The sequence below is a fragment of the Nicotiana sylvestris genome, chromosome 3 (genome assembly GCF_000393655.2).
Source record: "Nicotiana sylvestris chromosome 3, ASM39365v2, whole genome shotgun sequence".
Taxonomy (NCBI): Eukaryota; Viridiplantae; Streptophyta; class Magnoliopsida; order Solanales; family Solanaceae; genus Nicotiana; species Nicotiana sylvestris.
In genome coordinates, this window is record NC_091059.1 from 69,856,485 (window position 1) to 69,882,309 (window position 25,825).

The window sequence follows — 25,825 nt, forward strand, 5'->3', positions numbered from 1 at the left end:
GAAGGTACTTCCCCTCTGGAATTTTCTCTACCGACACTGTATCGGACACTTGGTATACCCATGGTCCCTGGTCATTTTCTATTCCCTCGACCGGTACAATGGCACTGCTGTGAGCATTTAAACTTTCTTCCCCATGCACAACTATTTCTTGATGATCCCATTCAAACTTGACCGCCTGGTGTAGTGTTGACGGGACTGCTTTAGCAGCATGGATCCATGGTCGACCCAACAACAAGTTATAATAAACAGTTATGTCCAGTACTTGAAACTCCATTGTGAATTCAACTGGCCCTATTGTCAATTCCAACACTATGTCGCCACATGAATCTCTGCTTCCACCGTCAAACCCCCGTACGCAAATACTATTCTTCTGGATCCTCTCCTCTTTGATTTTCAATTTGCTTAAAGTGGAGAGAGGGCAGATGTTTGCACTTGACCCGTTGTCAACCAATACCCGGGTTACTACGGAGTTTTCACATTTCACGGTGAGGTAAAGAGCTCTGTTGTGCTCAGTCCCTTCCACAGGCAATTCATCATCAGAAAATGTAATTCTGTTCGCCTCAAAGATTCTGTTGGCTATTCTTCCAAATGATTTACAGAGATTTTATCAGGAACGTGAGCCTCATTCAAGATTTTCATCAAAGCCAGACGGTGCTCCTCTGAATGGATCAGTAATGACAATAATGAAATTTGAGCGGGTGTCTTCTTCAATTGATCCACAACAGAATAGTCATGGAGTTTCATTTTTCTTAAAAACTCTTCCGCTTCTTCTTCCGTCACAGCTCTCTTTATTGGTGTTGGATTATTTTTAGTTTTTCTTAACTCTTCGGGAGTAAAACATCTTCCCGAACGAGTCAAGCCTTGCACCTCACAGACTTCTTCCTTGACTTCTTTTCCCTTGTACATTACAGTCACCCGTTCATAGTTCCATGGAATAGCTTTGTTGTTGATCACTGGTAGCTGGGTTACAGGTTTGATAATAACCCGATCTATACGGGCTCCTTCCACGACTATAATGGGTTTGCTGGCAACCCCTGGTACTATCACTTTCAACCTTTCCTGCTTTGTGTCAATTTTGCTCGGAGACCCCTTTTCGACTACCATAGATGGTTCATCACCATTTCTGTTCTGCTTAGGTACCGGCTTCTCCTCTGTTAACTGCTTATCTGGCTTGGCTTCATGAGACCTGATCATCATGACAGTTTGTGATGGCTTCTTTGTCTCCCTATCAGCTTGTATGATTTCTATCATATTGGCCTCCTGATGGGCTGGAATTGGATTTCTGTTGATATTGGGAGCTTCGGGGGTTTGAACCTCGATTTTATTAGTATCAATCAGCTCTTGTATTGCATTTTTCAAATGCCAGCATTTTTCCGTATTATGGCCTGGTGTACCGGAAAAATACTCACAGCTAATGGTGTAGTCCAGATTCTTTGAGGGAGGATTGGGTAGCTTGAATTGTATTGGTCTTAGCATGTCCAGCTGTCTCAGCCTGTGGAACAGACTAGTGTAAGACTCTCCCAATGGAGTGTAGGTTTTCTTTTTCTGTTCCCTTTCTCCCCTGAATGCTGGCCTAGGCCTGAAACCTGGTCCGGGATAGGCTCGTGGGTAAGTACCTGGTATGGCAGGAGCGCGCCAATTAGTGTGAACAAGTGGCTGATTGTATGCTTGTGCGTGGTTAATGGAAAAATGAGACTCCGAAGGGTGATAGTAGTGTTGGGATGAATTGTGGTGGTAAGTTGACTGGCGAGGTCGTTGTTGATTATAGTAAGGCGGTGAACCTCTGGGTCCCAACCAAATTCCTGAATCAACTACCGCTGCTTCCTCTCTCTTCTTTCTTCGGATTCCTCCTACCCCGCCTTGAATGGCTTGAGTAGTTGCCTTAATTGCTGAATAGCTCATAATTTTATTTGTCTTGAGGCCTTCTTCCACCATACCTCCCATCTTCACTACTTCGTTGAATGATTTCCCTACCGCTGAAACCAAATGGGCATAGTAAGTTGGTTCCAAGGCTTGGAGGAAGTAGTCTACCATTTCACTCTCCTTCATAGGCGGATCCACTCTTGCTGCCTGTTCTCTCCATCGAAAGCCATACTCTCTGAAACTTTCATTGTGTTTCTTCTCAAATTTTGTCAAAGATAGTCAATCTGGGATGATTTCCAGATTGTATTGGAAATGGTATGCGAATGCCTGTGCCAGGTCATCCCAGGTGTACCATCTCCCATGGTCTTGGCGTGTATACCACTCCAAAGCTGATCCACTTAAACTTTGACTGAAGTAAGCCATCAATAATTCGTCCTTTCCCCTAGCTCCTCGCATCTTGCTGCAGAAACCCCTTAAGTGGGCTACTGGGTCGCTGTGCCCATTGTATATGTCAAGTTTAGGCATCTTGAAGCCAACTGGTAATTGTACATTTGGGAACAAACACAAATCCTTGTATGATACACTGACTTGCCCACCTAACCCTCGCATGTCTCGGAATGATTGTTCTAGACTTTTGACCTTCCTGAACATCTCTTCTTGTTCAGCATTTTTGGCTGGCTTGTCACTTTCGGTTGGGAGGTCAAAACGAGGAGTAGTTGAATGGATTTCTGAGGCCTTGAAGGTGGGCTCCGGGGGGTAATTTTGATTGTCCTGGGCCTGGAATATGGGCTCACTAGGAGATTTGTGGAATGTGGCCGGGGGAGGTGCTACGAAAACAGGAGTCACAGGTGGAGGAAAGTATGGAACTGGTTTCGGAGGTGGAGATTGCGGTGTTTGAGAGGTGGTGCCTCGGTAGTGTTGGTAGATGGGGAAATTTGGGGATAATTCAGTGGTAAGATTATCCTGAGTTTGGGCCATTGATGGAGCAGGGTTAGTTGGGTAAGATGGGGGTAACTGCCCTGTAGACCAGGCCTGGTACATCTCAGCCATTTTGCTGCTTGAGTTTAAACATCTCTTCTTTCATTTTCCCGACATCCATCTCCTCTAGCTCAATACCTGTGTCAACATCTGGGATAGACATACTTTCGGGTATTGGTCCTTTTGATCTCGTGTGATAATGATAATATGCCAGTATACTCTTTAGAGAAACTAACTGCTTGAATTCTGGAAATGAACAAACTTGTTAGTTTTGAGAGTTTAACACATATATAATTACACGTTGAGATGCAATGCTCCTAGACAAGTAACCCCTTTCTATTATGCATTTGCTTGGCTGCTTGTGTCGTCCCAGCTTTCTTGAAATTTTTATTGTTACTCACTTTTATTTTATTTATTATATTCCTTATTGTGGTCGAATCTTATAGAGATTGCCTACGTATCATGCCCCCGCATGAATCAGACCTTGCGTAGTTCAGACGTAAGACAAACACTTTTATTTATTATACAAAGATGGAACATACATTACATTTGAAAACATTTATAAGAAAATGGTTTGAAACACACATACTCAAATCAAATAAAATATACAACTCTTAACATCTCACAATATGCCCCACTTTCCACTTTTGTTGTCAATCATTGGATTATCTGCTCAATGTGGGGCTTGACCTGGATGACCTCCCAGCGTACGATACATCCTTTCCAACTCCATTGCTAGATGACGGGCAAAAATGGGTGCATGCTCTGTAAACCTTTCATACTCCATTCCTTGGCAGTTTACATAACTTTGAGAGGTGTAGACCGCCAGGTCGTGGATTTGTGCCCTGAAATCTTGGATATATTGGTCTTGGTTCTGCAATTGCTGTTGGCGAGTGGTGGATATATCTCTGACACGGTCTTCACGATCTAGAGCTGACTCTAATAGAGCTCGGAGTCTGGCCTGCTCTAATCTTGCCTGCGCTCTTTCTCTGTCGATGTCCGCTTGTTGATGTTCTCTGTTGTATCTTCTTGCCTCTTCTAGTTGTGCACAAAGTTGGTCTTCTGATCATATCCAATGGTCTTTTTCCTTCTTAAATTGTGCCCTGTCTTCTTCGGATTGCCTATCTTGGCGTTCCTTATTAGATCTGGCTTCTTCATTTAATTGTTGGATTCTTTCTTTTGCTTTGCTCAACGCCCTTTCGTTTGTAGCAAGAATGGAATCATAATCTTGCATTCTTTCAAAAAGATTGGCGATGGTTTTTTGATCCTTCCAACTCCTTATTGGTGTTTCAGAAGCCTTTTTTATTTTTTGGAATCGAGCATGAAGATTTTCATTCTCACAAGCTAGACTCTTCTTCTCGCCTTCAGCTTCTTGTGCTTGCAAATCTTTCTCCAGACTGAGGCTCCTCAGATATTCCTTTAGGGCATTGATAGTTGCTTTGTACCCTTTTTCCTTTTCTCCCCAGATCAACCGCTCTTGGATTTTATCATTAAAGCTTTGAATATGGGGTCTTTTTGTTGGCCTTCTTAGCTCAAGTTCTGGTACATCATCCACGCGAGACCGTTTCTCAAACCACCTTGCATATCCAGGATTTATCTCAACCTTTGTAGTGTCTGGGACTTGAGTATCACTTTTCAAGTATCGACATCCATTCTACATCTGCTGAATTAGAGCCTCGGGAATAGTGGCTTCCGGGTGTAATTCGATTACTTGCATACTCAAATCTTCATCATCAGGAACTACTTGGTATCTCCCTAGTTGTCTTAGGACTCTTAGTGGCGCATATGGCTGGATGCTTCTCAATCCCAATAGTAGCAAATAACTATTTGAGGTTGACATGTGTATCACTTCCCTCATCGGGAGCCATCCCAAAGTCCACTCAATTTGATTTGCCGTTAAAGCCCTTAGATGAGATACCCATGCTTCTATCCCTTCTGGGGACTTATAATCTTTTGTTCTTTCCTCATAACTCTCGATGCAATTATCATTGCTTGGCCCATACTGTATGATCTTGGGCTGTTGTTGGAGATGTTCAATCACCCACATTTGCAACAAAATTTTGCATCCTTCGAAGACTTTTGCTCCTGATTTACATAAAGTCAACGCCCGATAAATGTATGAGAGAATGATTGGGACAAGGGTGTGATTTTCCTTGGTGGTGAGGATTTGCACAACTTTTGCGGTGCGAATATCAATTGTTCGCTCTTTGTTTGGGAAGACCATGATTCCTAGAAAAGCCACCATGAAGGCAAAGCGGCGGTGAATCTGCCAAGTGTCTTTGTTTTGCTTGTTAGTAAGGCCTTTCTCATGAATTTCAAATCCATCTGGCTTTCCGAACCTTGAATATAAGAAGTTGAAAGAACAACATCCGTTGATGACATTGCTTTTCCTGATTTGATTACTGATGTTCAGAAGACCGAAGAATCGATGTACCGAGGGAGCCTTTGTGAATATCAGGCTTTGATTTCTTAGACTTCCGTCAAAACCAGCATATCCAGCTATCTCCTCTAATGTAGGAGTAAGCTCGAAATCAGAGAAACGAAAGACATTGTGAACAGGGTCCCAAAAAGTTACTAACGCCGCAATCAGATCATCACGGGGTTTAACTTTCATAATATCCGTGAGATTTCCCAAATGCTTGACAACCCATTTTTGACCATCTTCGCCTAATTCATACCACCACATTTGAAGCTAAAATAGAAACTCTTGTGTATTCGTGGATGGGGGGTTTTGTGTGGTGCTCATTTTGTATCTGAAATTTAATTTTAATAAAGTCAAGACTCATTTTGAAAATATACACAAAAAAAAAATCATTTTCAATTTTTTATTTATTAAACACCTTTATTTCAAGATTTAAAACTAATTTTTTGGGAATTTCTTAAAACAACCCATTTTATTCCTCGGTTCTCACAATGATTTCAATTAAGCTGGTCAACAAGCATATTCGAGGCAAATGAATGCACATATAGCAAGTAGGATGCATCAGGATGGTCTTTTTATTTTGGGTTCACCTGTCCTAGACAGACCCAACCCCTGTGTTGAGTCTCCAAGGCCAAATGTACATGATGCAAATAGACGTTCCTACTAGGGATCCGGTACATGGCTGAGTTATTCTAGGTGAAAAACCTGAGGCATATTGTTCTAAACCTGGCTCACCCAAACGGACAGTTTGAGCCGAAGTGGGGGCAACGTACCGGGAGCACGAAAGTCTACCCGGCCTAGTTACTTGTCCCAACTTCGTCTTATTTGGTATGACTTTAACAGAAAGGTGGGCCACGCGCACGTGTGCACCATAAATTTAGAAGACTCAGAAAGAAGGGGGTTTCGTAGCAGTTGTATATATTCATAATTCAAATAATATTAAAGCGGTAAAAGTGTCATTTAGCACATTGGGCATATATCATGTAAAAAAAATCAGATAATAAATAAAGCCAACTATAACAATTATTTTAAGCTCGAATTCTTGAACCCTGAACCAGTGGTTCTGGGTTCGTCCCCAGCAGAGTCGCCAGAGCTGTCACACCTCCTTTTTCCGCCCCCGCGAGGGTGCGTGGGGGTTTTCTCCAATTAAAGGACAGTCGAAACGGGATTTGTTTATTTGTTTCAGAGTCGCCACCTGGAAATTTTAAGGCGTCCCAAGTCAACAGTTTTAATCCCTGAATCGAGGAGAATATGACTCTGTTTGTTATTCTGCGAACCAGAAATCCTGAGTAAGGAATTCTGTTAATCCGGAAGAAGGTGTTAGGCATTTCCGAATTCCGTGGTTCTAGCACGGTCGCTTAACTGTTTTTATTCTTGGCTTAATTATCTCGATTTTACATTTTTATTGCATGATTTTGTTACCGCTTCTGTTTAGATTGTTTATAATTAAAGACCCTTCTTTACGTATATTCGTATTATATACCTTTTATAATTACAGAGAATCGTGCCACGCATACGTGTACACAAAAGGTTGATAATATTTTTTTTTTATATTTTTATTATATAAAAAAATAATCATACGTTCGAAGTTAGAAATAAAATTAAGAACACCGTCGCCCTTGTATGATTAAACAGTGAACTGCACATCTCGGGTTATATGAAATTATTTTAACATCCTTGGAGAAATCCCTTTTATTAAATATTCGCTCGAAGTTGCGCGAACGCATAATCCGAATTTGCTTTTAAAAATATAATCAGGTTACGCGAACGCATCCCTAATCGCGCAAAATATTTGTAATGGTATTATGGATTTTCCACAAATTGTTTATTATATTCATACATTTTTATGTGAAAATCATGAGAAATTCCCATTTTTGAGATACCCTTAAATTCTTTGAAAAGAATTCACAATTTATTAAATGTTGATCGCTGATTATATTTTTGCGTATTAATTACATTCCTCCAAGCTATTCAAATTTAAAGATAAGAATAAACATATGATTAACACTATTTTTTAGTAAATACAACATATGTATACTAAAAATGTGAATAGCGTATGAAACTAAAAAAATCAATTCTTGAAAGGAAATGATATTTTCGAAGAATTCTCATTATTCTTTTTGCAACGAATGCTATTTTTGCACTCTTAAAATTGTTACACGTTATAACTCTAATCTACTTCTATATCGCTTGTTCTTAATCCGATATGCATGATTATTTTAGTTAATTCTGCTTATGATTGAGTTTGGGATATACATAATCGAAACGATTTCTATTCTCAACCTATGCGAACTATTGGAAAACGCTAACTTTCGCATTGTAAAATTCCTAGGCCCTTTGTTATTAAGAAAGAGAACAAATCTACCTGTTGACTTAATAAAATGATATTGCATACAACATTATTCGCCATATTTTGACCTTGTGAACATAGCCGATTTTACTAATGCAACTTTCAACTATTGATTGTAAACATAACCATTGTTATGCCATAATATAACAAAATGCAACCAACATCACCTAGCTTTAAACAACAACTAACTAACTAACAAAATAAACCAATAATGTATTTTTTCCTTGATATTTCCATATTATGCTGTACCTAACTAATAATACCATAAAGTTTGAATAATGGTCATCTTTCTGCAATGTTCCCTATTTTGACAATTCAACTACACTAATGAGATTTCAAAATTGATAACACTTATTACAAAACTTTTATACGAATTTCAAAATAAGACAATTAACTTATAGTCATCGTGTCGAACTCACTACTAGTTAATCAATATGAAACAAAGCTGAAATTTAAACTAACAAACTTAAATGAATAGAAAACAGAATTACAATTCGAGCTTCATTTATTTGTCACGTTGAAGCTTTTCATGACAGGAGTTTACAGATATGTACCTGGAAACGAGGGAAGAAGAAGTGAATTTCAGCAGTAATGGCAGCAACAAAATAGGCAGAAAATGCCAAATAACGCAGCTGATTTTGAGCACAATCAACGAGTCCCGTGAAACCAGACCAATAGTAACAGAGATTTGAGAAAAAATTTCAGATTTAAACCACACAATATCAATAAACAAACACGGACAGATTCCAGGAAAAATATGTTTCGGGTTTTTCTTTCCTTTTTCTATATCTGTTTCAGATTGTGTGTGTGTGTGTGTGTTCTCATTCTTCTGTTTCTTTTTGTTTTCTTCTTTCTTTTCAGATTGTTGTTTCTGATTAGTATGCGTTTCTTTTCTTAATTTCTATCTTTTCCCTCTGTGTATCTCTCTGTGTATATGTATCTCTGTGTGTATTCCCTAATGCCTTAAAAGTCAGATCCATTCTTCTAATGTCTGTCCCTGTATTTATACAGGTCTGCCCCCTCTCTTAAGTGCTGCCTGGACCCCTTCTTTCTTTTAAAATCAGAAAATCATATCCAAAATCTGCTTTTAAAAACTTTAAATCCCATTAAGTGACCCTTTTCCTGATTTCCAGCATTCCATTACCTTTTGTTTCCCATTATCCCATTAAATTAAAAGCCATTAACATTCCACTTTCAGCCCACTATTATTATCATATTACCCTCACTGTTTTATCCCAGAAATACCCCAGAAATCCTACTGTAATTACTGTTATTACTGCCTTTAAACTAAAATTCAGAATCTGATACAAAACAGATTTTAAAATCTGTCCAGGCTTAATTATCCTTCTGATTTAAACAGCTAGAACCAATCCTAATCAACTTCCTAACACAGTTGTATCTACCCAACCCCTGTAAACTTGAATTCAAACCCAACATCACAACAACATTATACAGAATTCAACATAACAAGTTAAACTGAACTTCAACATTGAACTAAGATCAAACAAACAAAGGAGCATTGTCAATATACTGACAATGCCCTGAAACTCAATGTTTAGAAATCAACATACACACATCATTGACAAACTTTCTGACTTATTAAACGAGAATAAATTAATTGGGAAGAACTAATTAACTGATTTCAATGATAATAATCAATTCCAAACAGATAAACAGGGTATTACAAACAGCATTAATGGCAATAAGAATTTACAAAACAACTAATCGACGAACTTAATCGAGTCGATTACACATATTATAAACAATCATAAACAACAGAAACAATAGTATAATTCTGATCAAATAGACGGGTATGAGACAGAATTATGGAATCAACTAAACAAATATGAAAAATTACACAGGTTATTAAAATAAACAACTATACATACGTAGGAAACAAAAGAAATAGGAAAATACCTCTGAATCTTCAATTTCATACGGACTCAAACTCAACTTGGATTCGGACTTTTGAAATCAAACAGACCTTAGTCGAAGTATTTTTCAACTGAAAATACTTCGACTAAGGTCGATTAAACCTCAATCCCTCGCTTGAATTGAAAAAATTCCAAGATTGGAAATTTTTTAGGGTTTCAGATTCGAGGATCTTAAATTTGAACACTTCTGGGCAGATTCGAAGGGAACCAAAGATGACACAAGGGTGAGGGAAGCCTAGGGGTCATTTGGTGTTAATTTGGAAGGAATCTGGGTGAGTTCATATTTGATTCGAACCTTTAAAAGAAGATTCGAAGAGTTCTGAGGGGATTCGAACCAAACCAACACTAGATCCATAGCTAGGGTAGTTAGGGGAAGCTACGGTGTGAATTTGGAGACCATCGGAGAGGGTTGAGTTTTCATACCAACCTTCAATTTAAGATTCGAAGAGTTGGGGTCTGATTCGAAGGAAACTAAGGCTAGATCCGTGAAGAAGAGGTTGTGAGGAGTCTGGGGTGTTAAGGTGGTGACCGGCGACGTTGTTGCCGTCGGGTTTCAGGCGGTGGGGAATGAGGGCGGCTAGGGTTAGGGGTATGTTTTTGGAGACGATGATGAATAGTGGAGAGGGGGGGGGGTGTTTAGTTAGGGGGCCGGGGTAAGGATTTGGGGTTTATATAGGGGAAAGGTAGATTGATCTTGACCGTTGGATCAAACAGAATAGATGGCCAGGATAAGTTCATTTAGCCAAACGATGTCGTTTGGTTTAATGCTGGGGTCGGGCTGAATCGGGGCAGTGGGTCGGGTAAGGGTTACGGGTAAGGGATGTGGGATCTCAGCCGTTGGATGGATTTAATCCAACGGCCCTTGATGAAGGACGACCAAACGTTGTCGTTTTGGTTCGTTTGAATTGGACCGGACATGGGAGTGTTGGGATTGGGCTGTGGAGGGTTAAATTGTTTGGGCCTGATTTTTGTTTAGGATTTTTGGCCCAGATCCGTTTTGCCCATTTAATTTCCACTTCTTTTTAATTTCCAATTTAATTATTAAAATCCTAATTAAAATTATAAAAACAAGAATTAACTTTACAAGACATTAGTCAACCTTTAACAATTATTAACACATAGACAAAAATATTATTCACATAGTGAAACATTAAAATTAGAACAAATGCATATTTTTGTAATTTTATTTTTAATCAATTATTAAATGCATAATTAAATCCTAGATATGCATGAAACATGTATTTTTATTTTAATTTTGTTTAATTATAACAAAGCAAACATTTACGGACAAAACACAAACAATTAATAAACGCAACACAATTTCTAAAATTGCACACTAAAAGAAATTAATTTTATTTTTGATTTATTTTGGAGTAGTTTTCGTGAGGCAAAATTCACGTGCTCACAATTAGTTTTAAAATCTGACCCCAAAACGAGGTTTAAATCCGAATTAATCAAAAAGCCCTAACTCTACCCAAATTCCTAATTTCTACCATAAAAACCCTAGATTTTTGGTTGAAGATTGATGAAATGCAATGGGAAATCGAAAGAAAAAAATTTATAATCATATACCAATGTTTTGGGGAAGAACTTATTCTTTGAAAATCGCCTCAATGCTCTCTAGTTTTGAATATATGAAGTTATGGACTCAATCCCGATTTTGCTACTGTTTTTAATTTACTAGACAGGCCTTCTTCGCATTCGCGAAGGGCCTGTCGCGTTCGTGAAGGGTCAGGCCCAGTTGCCTTCGCGTTTGCGTGGCTTTAGCTCCTCAAGCATTCGCATTCGCGGGCCAGTGGCCGCATTTGCGTAGAACAAAAATCCCTTCCCCTCTGTCCCAGCCAAAAGGCCTTCGCGTTCGCGAAGGGTAGCACCCCCAAGGCTTCACGTTCATGACCTGGTTCTCGTGTTCGTGTAGAAGGAATTGTCCTTCAGCCTGACTTACCCTTCACGTTTGTGATAGTCCTTTTGCGAATGCGAAGAACAAATCTCCAGAATACCAGAAACAGAAAACCTGCAACTTTTCTAAGTGTAACAACATCCCGAAACATGCACAATAGCTCTAAACATCATGTAGACTTACTTGTGCGATCAAATCGCCAAATTAACATCTTTAACAACAAATTTAGCATCAAATCCAAAGAAAAATCTCAAGAACACTTAAGTTTCAAATTTTACAACCGAGGGTCCTATTCACGTCATTTCAAGTCCGTTTCTTACCAAATTTTACGGGCTCAATCTAAACACCATATAAGAATGTACCGGGTTCCGGAACCAAGATATGGGCCCGGTACCATTAATTTCAAATACATTCAAATTTCCAAAAACTCTTAAAATTTCAATTAAACAATTTTCTTCGAAAAGTCATTTCTCGGGCTTGGGACCTCAGAATTAAATTCCGGGCATACGCTCAAGTCCCATATTTTCCTACGAACCCTCGGGACCGTCAAATAACGGGTCCGGGACCGTTTACCCAAAATATTGACCGAAGTCAACTTAAATTTATTTTGAAAGCAAAATTTATCATTTTCCACAAATTTCCACATAATGGCTTTCCGGATACATGCCCGGACTGCGCACGTAAATCGAGGTGAGACAAAAAGGAGATTTTAAGGCCTCGGAACATAGAATTTATTTCTAAAACAAGTAATGACCTTTTGGGTCATCACATTCTCCACCTCGAAACTCTAGGTTCGGACCAAAACCTGATCACCCATTCACCCACGAGCCCAAATATGTAATTAGTTTCGAAATCCGACCCCAAAATGAGGTCTAAATCCCAATTAATTAAAAAGCCCTAACTCTATCCAAATTCCTAATTTCTACCATAAAAACCCTAGATTTTTGGATGAGGATTGATGAAATGCAATGGGAAATCAAAAGAAAAAGGATTAGAATCATATACCAATGCTTTGGGGAAGAACTTATTCTTTGAAATCGCCTTAATGCTCTCTAGTTTTGAAAATATAAAGTTATGGACTCAATCCCGATTTTGATACTGTTTTTAATTCACTGGACAAACCTTCTTCGCGTTCGCGAAGGGTCAGGCCCAGTTGCCTTCGCGTTCACGTTTAGTGACTCGCGTTCGCGGAGCTTTAGCTACTCAAGCCTTCGCATTCGCGGGCCAGTGGCCGCGTTCGCGTTGAACAAAAATCCCTTCCCCTCTGTCCCAGCCAAAAGGCCTTCTCATTCGCGTTAGCAGGTCCGCGTTCGCGAAGGGTAGCACCCCCAAAGCTTTGCGTTCGTGACCTGGTTTTTGCGTTCGCGTGGAAGGAATTGTACTTCAGCCTGACTTACCCTTGCGTTCGCAAAAGTCCTTCCTCGAACACGAAGAACAAAACTCCAGAATACCAGAAACCGAAAACCTGCAAATTTTCTAAGTGTAACAACATCCCGAAACCTATACGAAACTGACCCGAGCCCTCGGGAATCCAAACCAAACATGCATACTATCTCAAAAACATCATATGGACTTACTCGTGCGATCAAATCGCCAAATTAATATCTTTAACAACGAATTTAACATCAAAATCAAAGAAAAATCTCAAGAACACTTAAGTTTCAAATTTCACAACCGAGGGTCCGATTCACGTCATTTCAAGTCCGTTTCTTACCAAATTTTACGGGCTCAATCAAAACACCATATAAGACCTGTACCGGGCTCTGGAACCAAGACACGGGCCCGATACCATCAATTTCAAATACATTCAAATTTCCAAAAACTCTTAAAATTTCAGTTAAACAATTTTCTTTGAAAATTCATTTCTCGTGCTTGGGACATCGGAATTCAATTCCGGGCATACGCCCAAGTCCCATTTGTTCCTACGGACCCTCCGGGACCGTCAAATCACGGGCCCGGGTTCGTTTACCCAAAATATTGACCGAAGTCAACTGAAATTTATTTTAAAAGCAAAATTTATCATTTTTCACAGATTTTCACATAATGGCTTTCCAGATACACGCTCGGGCTGCGCACGCAAATTGAGCTGAGACAAAAGGGAGGTTTTAAGGCCTCAAAACATAGAATTTATTTCTAAAACACAAAAAGTTAGCCAAAACAAGGTAAAAATACCATAATCTGTTTCTTATTTTCCTTTTTCGGAGAATTACTACAACTATGAAGGGTCCGACAAAAAAAAAACTAAAAATGGTAGTGGTTAAAATCGATGGACTGAAAATGTATGCATATTGAGAAGCTAAGGATTATATGTGACAATAACTTAGTACCCCTTGCTCTTGCTTGGTTAATTTAGTTATTTACTATATTGTTCTGTATAGTCTCTCTGAATTTTTAACTGTCAAGAGTCTTTGTCCAGTAGGGTTGATTTAATTGAATGATTGATGCATTATTGGATAAGCTGTACTAATAAAATTCAGTGCAATAGACAAGTTGCACCTGGTGTTAGAAACATTCTGAAGAAAATAGTAGCAACATACATTTTTCATTTCAGTCGAAATGAACTGATTGTTCATATCTAGCTAGTCCTATGACATTATTGTCGACTGGACCAATGTCCAAAGGATTACTACAACTGTTAATGAACTGGAGGTTTTTAAGAATTGGACCACAAATCCTCAACGTCTGCAGTTTTTTATAGGTGAAATAATCAGTGCACTGTCCCTCCATTTTTATTTTAGGCACTTTCATTTCATGAGTAAATTTCTTTCTCCATCCCAGCATGTGAGCTGACTCATGCAAGGACCACGATATTGCAGTACTAGCATTTTTAAACACAGTCAGCACCTAGGGCGGCATCTACTTTTTGTTTCTCTAACCTGTGTTGTTATTTTTTTAAGCCATATATATATAAGTTATTTAATTTCGAGATAAGATAGTCTTTAAGCAAATTGAAGGAAAATCTTGAGCAGTAATATAAGAGAACATAGGTCTATGTTGACTACTTAATATAGAATTATGTTCATTAGTTGGTCATATATATTAGGTCTATATTGACTAGTTAATATAGTATTATAGTATTCATTGGTTGGTAATACGCTGGTAACCCATGTGGGTTCTGAATGTCTTGATTGAGTCATATGTTATCTAGGGTTTAGCATTCTTGACCAAAAAATATTAAGTTTTTTGTTAAACTAATTAATAAGAAAAATAGAGGATAAATCCCAGCCAAAGACAATTAACTCTAGATCAAAGCGCATTGAATAGGAGAATAAAATATAACCAAGCTCATGAACTTTAAGGCTTATAAAAGATATCGAATATAAATGACATGCTTATATTCTTGGCGTACTGTTTAGTAATGTAAGAATAAAGAAGGAAAAGAAGGAATGCCACTAACAGCTGCGGGATCTATCTTTGTTTATTCAAGAAAGATGAATACGAAGATTGGCCGCCTAGATATGAAACTTCTCTTGTTTTTCTCCTGTAGCATTTTCTGATTTTTCTGCCTTTTTTTCTTGAAGGAGAGAAACCCCCTTTTCTTGTTATCTTTCCTCTATATATATAGTAAGCATTCCCTTTTATCCAACGGTTCTTAACCAGAATACCTTAATATGTTGATTGTACCTTAGGTCGTTCCCCTTAAATGTCACGATATATGTTTCACCGTACAAGCTTTCTGGTAGTTCAATCTCGGCAGTGGCCGAGATACTCGTTGATACGATGTCTCATTAATACGACCATGGCTTAGTCGACCCCTCACTATTCCTTTTAATGCCGATCCAAGTGTGGTCAGATTTTGACCATACAGTTAGTCCCTACTCCTATTGATGTCGCTTATTGGCGAGCTCGATGGGCGGACTCTGTTGATTCGAGAAGGAGAGATTTGGACATTTTGCGTGAGAGATTGATCGCAGAAAACTCAACCTCACACAACGGTAGGAAGAGCGGGCGCTAAGACTTTTACCCGAATAGTGGTATCAGGGTCAATTTCCACAGGGAGTTTGGAATGGAGTTGCGTATTTGTTCAGACTAGGAATGCGTGCTTGCTCCTAATTCTACTTCTAAAAGTTTTTGGGGTTTTTGTTTAATAACTACTATTATCAACTCCAAATTTATGCTAATTTATGTTGAAGGGATATGTTCTAAGTTGTGATTAATATAGAGAAAGGCACTAGGGTCGTGGCATCACCTAGGTGGTTAACTAACGGGTAGAAACTACTAATAATAGATTGACATATTTGGGATCAATGTTATAACCGTTGCACAATTGTACCCACTCTCACACCTCTCGGTAGGGAGAGGGAATTTGCCCAATTGACTCTCTCGAGACCAATTGGGTAGGCCAATTAGACCAAGCAACTAGGGTTCAAGTAGGGTGATTACTCTCTCGAGGTTTAACCCGTTAATTGGGACTACCATTTCTCATGGGTCCACCCCAATTCCTTGTTGGGTCAATTTTGGGGTCATAGACTCTCTTTCTCAAGAAGAGTCAAGACCCACTAAGCTAGAATCAATGTTTGCAACCATCAATCCTTAATTAAAGCATAAAATTAACCCAACTAACAAACTCCCAATATCAATCTATCATTAAGAAGCAACACCCATTAATTACCCACACTAGGGTTGAGCCACAACCCTAGCTAATGGGTTTAGCTAGACATAATTAAAGAAGAAACTGAATAAATAGAAGATGAAGCAACCATATTAATTAATTACTAACGTCAAACTATAATAATCTATGATGAAACCAAGATATAAATGCCCAAAATAGGCCAAAACATAAGTCTCGCGAGTGCAGCAGCTATCAGATGTACCAAACTTGACCTAAAAATGGTAAAATGTTCTATTTATAGTGGGCAGGAAAAACTGGACAAAAATGCTCCTGCGGGGTTTGTGCAGACCGCACAAAGTTGGCACGCGGCTGCACTGAGTTGCTTGTCTTCCTAATCTTTCTCTCTGAAGATGGTGATGCGGACCGCACAAAGTTGAAATGCGGCCGCATGAAGACTGGCGCGGACCGCACAAAGTTGTTGTGCGGCCGCATGAATAGTTTTGGCAGCTTCTCTGAACATCTTAGACGTGGACCACGTGACCATAGAGTGCGGCCGCATGGAGAGAGACGCGGGCCGCATGAAGTGGGACGCGGCCGCGCGGTTTGCTTCTGGAATATGACACTCTCTGAACTTTTTGGACGCGACCGCATAGGAAGATTGTGTGGCCGCATAAGTGAGACGCGGGCCGCATGAAGTGGGACGCGGCCGCGTGGTTTGCTTTTGGAATATGACACTCTCTGAACTTCTTGGACGCGACCACATAGCAAGATTGTGCGGCCGCATGAGTGAGACATGGGCCGCATGAAGTGGGACGAGGCCGCATGATGTTTGACTTGTAGTTTCACAGTCTCTGAACTCCTAGGGTGCTGCCGCATGACATGATGGTGCGATCCGCACCCAGTTCTGAATGTCCTTACTTTACTGATCTTTGGCACTTGAGCAAGTTTCACTCCGGTTTGAGCCGATCTTTGACGATTTGTCATTTTATAGCTCAAACCTGCAATCAAGCGCAATCTGTAAGCATTTTGGGACTATTTTGTAGCAAATTACACTCAAAGCGCAAGCAAGTATGGGTATAAAACATGTTAAAATCCTACTTATCAACTCCCCCAAACTTAAACCTTTGCTTGTCCTCAAGCAAACAAAATAAGACCCACCCCTCAAAGGCAACATCCAAGCAATTCCAGCTTATCCTAAAGTAACCTCAACAAGCATCAATTTGGGACTAACAATTGCCCTTAATGCGAATACATCATTAACACATTTAAACTTTGAAAACTTGTGGATCAAGTGTGACACAAGAGCATCAAGAGTTGACATATTTCATCAAAGAACTTTTCTCAATTTCTTTGGTCATTGTGGAACCCAAACTCACACATCCTCAACTCTCCCTAAGTGAACCTCACCTTTTAAAATATTGACACACAAACCGAGGTTGATGGATTTTCACTCATCTCTCTCAAGGAAGAGGCCACAAGTCCGGCTCTAAGTACCATATGCTTGCCCCTTATGTAAATATCCACTAATGTAGGTTCCCTTCAACTCAAAATCATGTAGGGCTTTTGTGGAGTCATTGTGAAGGCTTTTGGGTAAGGGCAGGACATATTTTTGTTCAAGTGGGTTCAATCTTCCCTTAAGCACTTCTTTTGATTCATTTTGGCACACTTTCTTGACTCATTTGCGTATTCACTTCTTTTTCAAGGTGTTAGAGAGACACATTGTCACCCTTTCTTATGCAATTCAACACATTTCTCCCTTTTCTACTTTTTATTTTCACACCCTTTTTCACTTTTGTTTTCTTTGAATCCCCTTTCTGACCTTATTCAATTCGACCTTTATTTTTGTCTTATCTTTTCTTTCTTTTTCATTACCTTTCTCTTCCTTTGCTTTTATACCTATTACCACATTGTTTCCTTTCTTGTCTCCCCCCCAAAACTTAAAAAATTGCCATCTACTCAAGGGAAGATTTGGGTGCCAAGAGAGGGTATCATTAAGAACGGTTATAGGCTTGTAGCTTTGGTTCTTGAAAGAAGAAGGTTCAAGGCTCAAAAGGGTTAACTAGGGATCATTTCATTGGTAGGTCATGGAATTGTTCAATCTTAGCATTTTGGATCAAGGAGAGCCTACAATCACTTCTCAAGCCAAATTTCACCTTGGATTTCGCCTCAACAAACATTCGGGGCAAGTTCTAGACCATCGGCTCGGGACTTGGACTCGCAAATCAATTTCTCACCACATACACTCAAGGATTGCTAAAGATATCGAGTCGAGGGCCCACAATGACCTTAGTTACGATTCAAGCGCACAATGGTCCAATACGACCACATGATGACTGTTTGGTCAACACAAGAGTCTCAAGGCCACGACTTTTACCATCCTGAGCACCACATTATGTCTTTGACCATGGGATCAAAGACAAATATGTTAGGCCCAAGTGAAGCTTTGCCTGAGGTACCCTTGACTGCAAAACTTGAAAATCAGAAAAAAGAAAAATAAAAAACGGATTCAAACCCTTAAGAAGGTTGTCACGCCATCTATCATTGGGAAGAGCCACCCGGTTCGCACAACACTCTACCCTTGGAAAGAACCATGGTATTAAGAAAACCAAGGGCTTATTGCAAATGCCAAATCAAAACAAAAAGGCTACGAGCCTACTATGAAGCTAAAAACGAATTTGTTTAACGAAAATAAAAAAACCGAATGAATATGTACAATGGGGGAGTAGAATATATAGCGGGGGAGGGGGGGGAGAAATGGATATGTACATAAAGTAGAAAAGTAACTAGAATGAAAATTATATACATGCCAACTATCAACTAGCAACATAAGCTAAGAGTCTAATAAATATGTACAGTCATCCCAAATGTATCAATCATAAAAATAGTAGGGCGCACCCCCATGAATAAAAGATGGCATTGTCCCCAATGCCAACTACCAAAATAAGCATATAAACAAAGAAAGGATATAGCGTGGCTCCTCAAGCCTGATTCGTCGTCATGGGCTGATCAATGGTCCCCTGATCCTCTGTACTAGCGGGAACCTCAAACTGGTTCCCGGCCTGCTGCTGTTATACTGCTGGGACAGGGGCCGGGTCATGGACGGACTGAATACCTGGTGGAGCACTAGAAGTATCCTCTTGAACCTGTGCTACCTCTATCACAACACTCTCAGTGCTAGGAAGCTTCCTCTTCTTCCTTGGGTGCCTAGGCTCCTCCTCCTACTGTGGCTCCGGTACAACTATGGCTGGTGGTGGTGCTGACTCATCAAAGAACAAGTCTAAAGGCAGCTGGTCTGCCGTTAGCTTATCAACCTCAGCTCGGAGCACCTTCACCTCTTCCTTAGATGCCCGGGATTTTCTCATCTTCTTGTGTTCTCTGGGAAGCTCCTTTAGAGATTTGCCCTGTGCATCAACTGCCTTTGTCAAGACAGCCTGAGTAGCCAAAATCTCCTCCTGGTTGGCCAGGAGTGTCTTCAAGGTCTCCTCAATGGACTGAGGAATCTCAACAGTGGCTGGAGCAGACTGGGCCGCAACTGTGGTAGCCAAAGTGGACAACTTGGATGTCGAGACTGACATCCAGTTGTTCAAACTGGATAATGTCTTTGCTAACTGCTCGGTCGTGAAGGGGTTGGATTTGGAGGTGGGAACCACTGGGCCAGTTCAAGAACTAGGACCCGCAGAGGAGGATGGGATGTCCGGAATAGTAGTGGCAGCAAGAGTAGGTGGCTTAATAGAAGACTCTACCGCAACTGGCTCCTCAAACTGGCCAGTCGGGGCAGAGGTGGATGTTTTTCCCTTCTTATCTCCCTTCGGGTTGTCTGGCCCCTAAATACTAAACCATGAAAATGGGGACACCGGCCAGACTTCAACATCGAAGGGGTATTTCTTCACCTTTGCATCTTCAAAGTACATTGTGAGGGTGTTAGGGTAGGGGTAGTTTCTATCCGTATCAATGCCAATGGATATGATCACACTGTGCATAACATTCCCCATATTGATAGGGAAACCTGCCATAATGGACGCAATGAGAACCGCTCGGGCGATTGGAATGGTCTGGTCATGGGACGAAGGGTCCAACCTGTTGCATACAAAAGTTAACCATCCCCTCGCCTCAAAATTGATGTCCTTTCGCAATATTTTCTTCCCCACCTGAATCCACTCTGGAACAGTACCTGGCTGAGCTAAGAACTGTGCCACCCAAGGACGAACTTCCTCTTTCAAATCTAACTTCTCTCTGTACTGAGAGTCATCCTCGTTATTGAAACCCAAATACTCGTTCAACGCCTTTCCCGAGAACACTATCTTCTTATCCCGCACTTTGGTTTCAATTGACCCTTCTTTGGTGTGGGCCACATTGCTGTAGAACTCCTTCACCATATGTTCATTTGCATCGACCAACTCATCTTTGAAGAAATCCCACCCCACTCTAGTAATAAATTGTTCATGGACTCGGGGAAAGTAGGGTAACAAATCCCGGGTGACTACTCTTCTTTCTGGAATCACCTTCTTCTTGGGCCACACTTCCCAGAATTTATGAAAGGCCACCTCGCTGACAAATCTGTCCTGCCATACAACTGGGTTTCTAGTTCTTTCAATTCCCCCAACTCTATGTACCCCACTGTCCGGTACCTCCTCATCACTCTTGTTTTTATCTTCTGCACCCTCCCCGGATTCTGAAGCTGTGGGGGAGGTGGAGTATTTGGCACTGCCTGCTTCTGAGCCCCCAAACGACTCAGGTTGTATAACAGTTGGAGCTTTAGCTGGGCCTGCGGGGGCTTTCCCTGAATCAGTTGAGACATCCTGGGAGGGGAGGTACTCACTCCCCGACTGTTCTTCATCACTCATCACCTGCTTTCTTGTTTTTAGCTTTGGTTAGGGAGTGAGTTTCTTCAATTTTGCTTTACCTCCCCAGGAGGGGTCAGCTCCTCGTCCAGGTTGTTTAGCTCTACGCCCTCATTGTTTAACAATTTTCTACACACAAATAATTCTAAAATTGTTAGTTCAGGCAATTGCAGAGTTCAAGTACAGAACAAAAACATAGACAGAGAACAGGTGATAGCAGTGCGGACCGCACAAACAAGGCATGCGGACCGCACTGACCAAATTGGGAAATGAATACCTCTCTAATTAGGAACTATGCGGACCGCATGAACAAGGGGTGCGGCCACGTGGGGGCCAACGCGGTCCGCACAAACTGGTCATGCGGCCGCATTGTCAATACTATTAAAAACTGGTGTCCTCTGAACCTCACCCATGCAGACCGCGCAAACATGGGATGAGGCCGCGTGGGGGATGGAGCGGACCTCACAAACAAGGCGTGCCCCCGCGCTGGGAAGTATCAACCTTTAGGTTCAAGGCTTACGTGGACCGCGTAATAGAATTATGCGGCCGCGTAAAAGGCATGCGGACCGCATAATCAGGGAGTGCGGCTGCGCTAGGCTTTCATTACAGGGGCAATTAGGGTTTTACAAAAAAACTCTAGTCTTTCACGTTTTAGCATCCTACTTTGTCCCTACTCATTTACAACATGCCCATCATTTCAAAGAACAACAAGAACAATATAAAACTATCCTAATCATGAAACGATGAAGAACAAAAAAGAAAAAGGAAGAAGTTATGACTAGGGAAACATGTATAAATATTAAATTAATACTAAGTAAAGACTAATGTGAGAGATATGTTACCAGGAAAGCGAAGAAATGCTCTTGATATTAACACTAAGAAGGGTCTCTGATGTGAACAGTAACTTTTAGGGGTCAGGGGTCAATTTTTGCGAAAAGTTCTAATGAAGACCCTAATGGCCTATTTGTAAGAAACACTGCGGGGCCCAGCACTTATCGTCTAGTGCGGCCGCGTGAACACGACCGCAGGCCGCACTGGGACTTTACCATTTACCTGGTGCTGAAATGAAGGCACGCGGACCGCATGAGACGGGTTGCGGCCGCATGAGAACCACGCGGGCCGCTCAAAGTGGTACGCGGCCTCGTGAACGCAGTTCAGAGACTGATCATTCTTGGCCTTCACCGGTGCGGACCGCACAAGCAAGGACGCGGCCGCACTAGGCATATTCAGAAATTTGGCAATATTTTCTTTGGCCGGTCCGGACCGCATAAACTGGGATTGCGGCCGCACGGTCACTGTTCAGAGACTGTGCACTTTTTGCACAGTTGTTTTGCACTGGTTCAATCACAATTCCTGCAACATCTCACAAACCATTAGCTCAAAAATCCTAATCTACAATAGAAATCAAAAAGAAAGAAAAAGACATGGGTTGCCTCCCAAGAAGCGTCTGATTTAATGTCGCGACACGATGCATGTTACCATCAAAGTCACTTCAAATGAATGAGTGCCACCACGTGGCTGTCATCTAACTTTCCCAAGTAATGCTTGACACGATGCCCATTGACCCGGAAAACTTCACCATTTTTGTTCTTGAGATCAATAGCACCAAATGGGGTTACACCAACAACTTCAAATGGACCACTCCATTTAGACTTAAGCTTTCCCGGGAATAACCTCAATCGGGAGTTGAACAGAAGAACCATGTCACCAACTTTGAATTCCTTCCCTCGGGCATACTTATCGTGAATGTACTCCATCTTGTCCTTGTACAAGGACGAGGTGGAGTAGGCATGAAATCTAAACTCGTCTAGCTCATTGAGTTGCTCAACCCGGAGATTCGCAGCGACATCCCATTCTAAGTTCAATTTTCTCAAGTCCCACATAGCCTTATGCTCCAATTCCACCGGAAGATGACAAGCTTTCCCAAACACCAATCGGTACGGAGACATACCAATCGGGGTTTTGTAAGCTGTCCGATAGGCCCAAAGAGCATCATCTAATTTCTTCGACCAATCGGTCCTATTGGCATTGACAGTTTTGGACAAAATACTCTTGATCTCTCGGTTGGAAACCTCAACTTGGCCACTCGCTTGAGGATGATAAGGAGTGGTCACCTTGTGATTTACAACATACTTGGCAAGCAATGAATCAAAAGCCCGATTGCAAAACTGAGAACCACCATCACTAATTATAGCACGTGGAGTGCCAAACCTTGTGAAGATACTCATTTTCAAGAATGCCACCACACTTCGAGCTTCGTTGTTGGGCAAAGCGACGGCTTCGACCCATTTTGACACATAATCAACCGCTACCAAGATATAGGTGTTCCCACATGAACTCACGAACGGCCCCATAAAGTCGATACCCCACATATAAAAAATGTCCACCTCTAGAATTGTGTTGAGAGGCATCTCATCTTTTTTTGAAATCCCACCGGCTCGTTGGCATTCAACACATCTCTTGACAAAATCACCGGCATCTTTAAACAAGGAGGGCCAATAGAAACCGCAACTAAGCACCTTAGAAGCCGTCCTCACCCCGCCATGATGGCCACCATAGGGAGAGGAATGACAAGCCTCCAAAATACTCAATTGTTCTTCTTCCGGGACACATCGGCGAATCACACCATTAGTGAAAATCTTGAACAAATATGGCTCATCCCAATAATAATCCAAACTATCCCGCTTGAGCTTCTTCCTTTGTTAGAAGGGAGCTCATACGGGATTATACCTGTCACCAGATAATTTTCCACATCGGCAAACCATGGCATATCATGCATAGATACCGCAAGGAGTTGTTCATCCGGGAACGCATCATTGATCTCAAGGCCGTCAGAAGGCCTCTCCTCTTCCTCCAAGCGGGACAAGTGGTCCGCCACTTGATTTTCACTTCCTTTCCGGTCCACAATTTCTAGATCAAACTCTTGAAGAAGTAGCACCCATCTCATCAACCTTGCTTTTGAATCTTTCTTGGTCATCAAATACCTAAGGGCGGCATGATCGGTATGGATAATCACTTTGGTCCCCATAAGGTATAGTCGGAACTTTTCCATGGCAAACACAATAGCTAGAAACTCCTTCTCGGTGACTGTATAGTTTCTTTGAGCTTCATTCATCGTCTTGCTTGAGTAGTACACCGGATGGAACATCTTGTTGATCCTTTGGCCCAAGACCGCCCCTACCGCAACATCACTAGCGTCGCACATGAGCTCAAATGGCAAGTTCCAATTGAGTGCGGTAATGATAGGGGTAGTTGTCACCTTGTGTTTTAGAAGCTCAAACGCCTCCATGCATTTCTCATCAAAGACAAACTTGGCCTCCTTCTCTAACAACTTGCACAACGGGTTAACTACCTTAGAGAAATCTTTGATGAACCTTCGGTAGAAACCCGCGTGCCCCAAAAAGCTCCTCACCCCTTTGACAGAAGTAGGGGGAGGTAACCTTGAAATGACTTCAATCTTGGCTTTGTCAACTTCAATACCTCTCTTCGAAATCTTATGACCCAATACAATACCCTCTTCTACCATAAAATGGCATTTTTCCCAATTGAGAACTAGGTTTGTATCTTCACATCAGGCCAACACACGATCCAAATTTGTCAAGCATTCTTCAAAGGAGTCCCCCATACCGCTAAAATCATCCATAAAGACCTCCAATATATCTTCCACCATGTCGGTGAAAATTGCCATCATACATCGTTGAAAGGTCGCTGGGGCATTACACAATCCAAACGACATCCTCGAAAATGCGAATGTGCCATAGGGACAAATAAAGGTCGTCTTTTCCTGATCTTCCGGGGCGATGAGAATCTGATTGTACCCCGAATACCCATCTAAAAAGAAATAGAACGACCTACCCGCAAGACGATCAAGCATTTGGTCGAGGAACGGCAACGGGAAATGATCCTTTTGAGTCACCTTGTTAAGCTTTCTATAGTCCATACAAACTCTCCATCCCGTCACCGTCCGAGTAGGAATCAACTCATTGTTAGCATTGGTTACCACAGTCATCCCGCCCTTCTTCGGTACGCATTGCACCGGAGAAGTCCATGAGCTATCAGAAATAGGATACACCACACCGGCGTCAAGCCACTTGATAACTTCCTTCTTGACCACTTCTTGCATAGCTTCGTTGAGTCTCCTTTGGTGTTCAAGTGAGGGCCTCGCATACTCCTCCAATATGATCTTATGCATGCAAAAGGCGGGGCTTATACCCCGAATATCCGCCAATGTCCATCCGATCGCCCTCTTGCGCTTTTGTAGAGCCGCCAAAGTGGAGTCAACCTGCACGTTAGTCAAGCAAGACGAAAGAATAACAGGCAAAGTGAAATTAGGGCCCAAGTATTCATACCTGAGGTGAGGAGGGAGTGGTTTAAACTCCAACACCGGCGACTCCTCAATAGATGGCTTGGTTGGGGAGTTTTGTGATTCTCAAGATCCAAGGATAACTTCCTAGGCTCATAAGAATACGAGCCCATACCATGAAAAGCGTTTACACATTCAACTCTTCTGGCATCATTATCAACATCCATGTTCAAGGGCACGACCTCAAGTGGGTCCTCAACATTCACCATTGCGCTTGTGTCATCCACTATCACCGCCGTGACAATGTCAACAAACAAGCACACCACGGTGCTATTCGATTGCCTCATAGACTTGCACACATGGAACACCACCTTTTCATCACCAACACGGAAGGTCAACTCTCCCGCTTAGACATCTACCAAAGCCTTTCCAGTAGTTAGGAAAGGTCTTCCAAGGATAATTGGCACGTCAAGATCCACCTCACAATCCAAGATAACGAAATCGACCGGCAATATGAGCTTATCAACACGAACAAGGACATCATCAATAATCCCCAAAGGCCGCTTCATTGACCGGTCCGCCATTTGAAGCCTCATAGAAGTTGGAAGAGGTTGTCCGATTCCCAAGGTCTTGAAGACCGAATATGGCATTAAATTGATACTTGCCCCCAAGTCACAAAGGG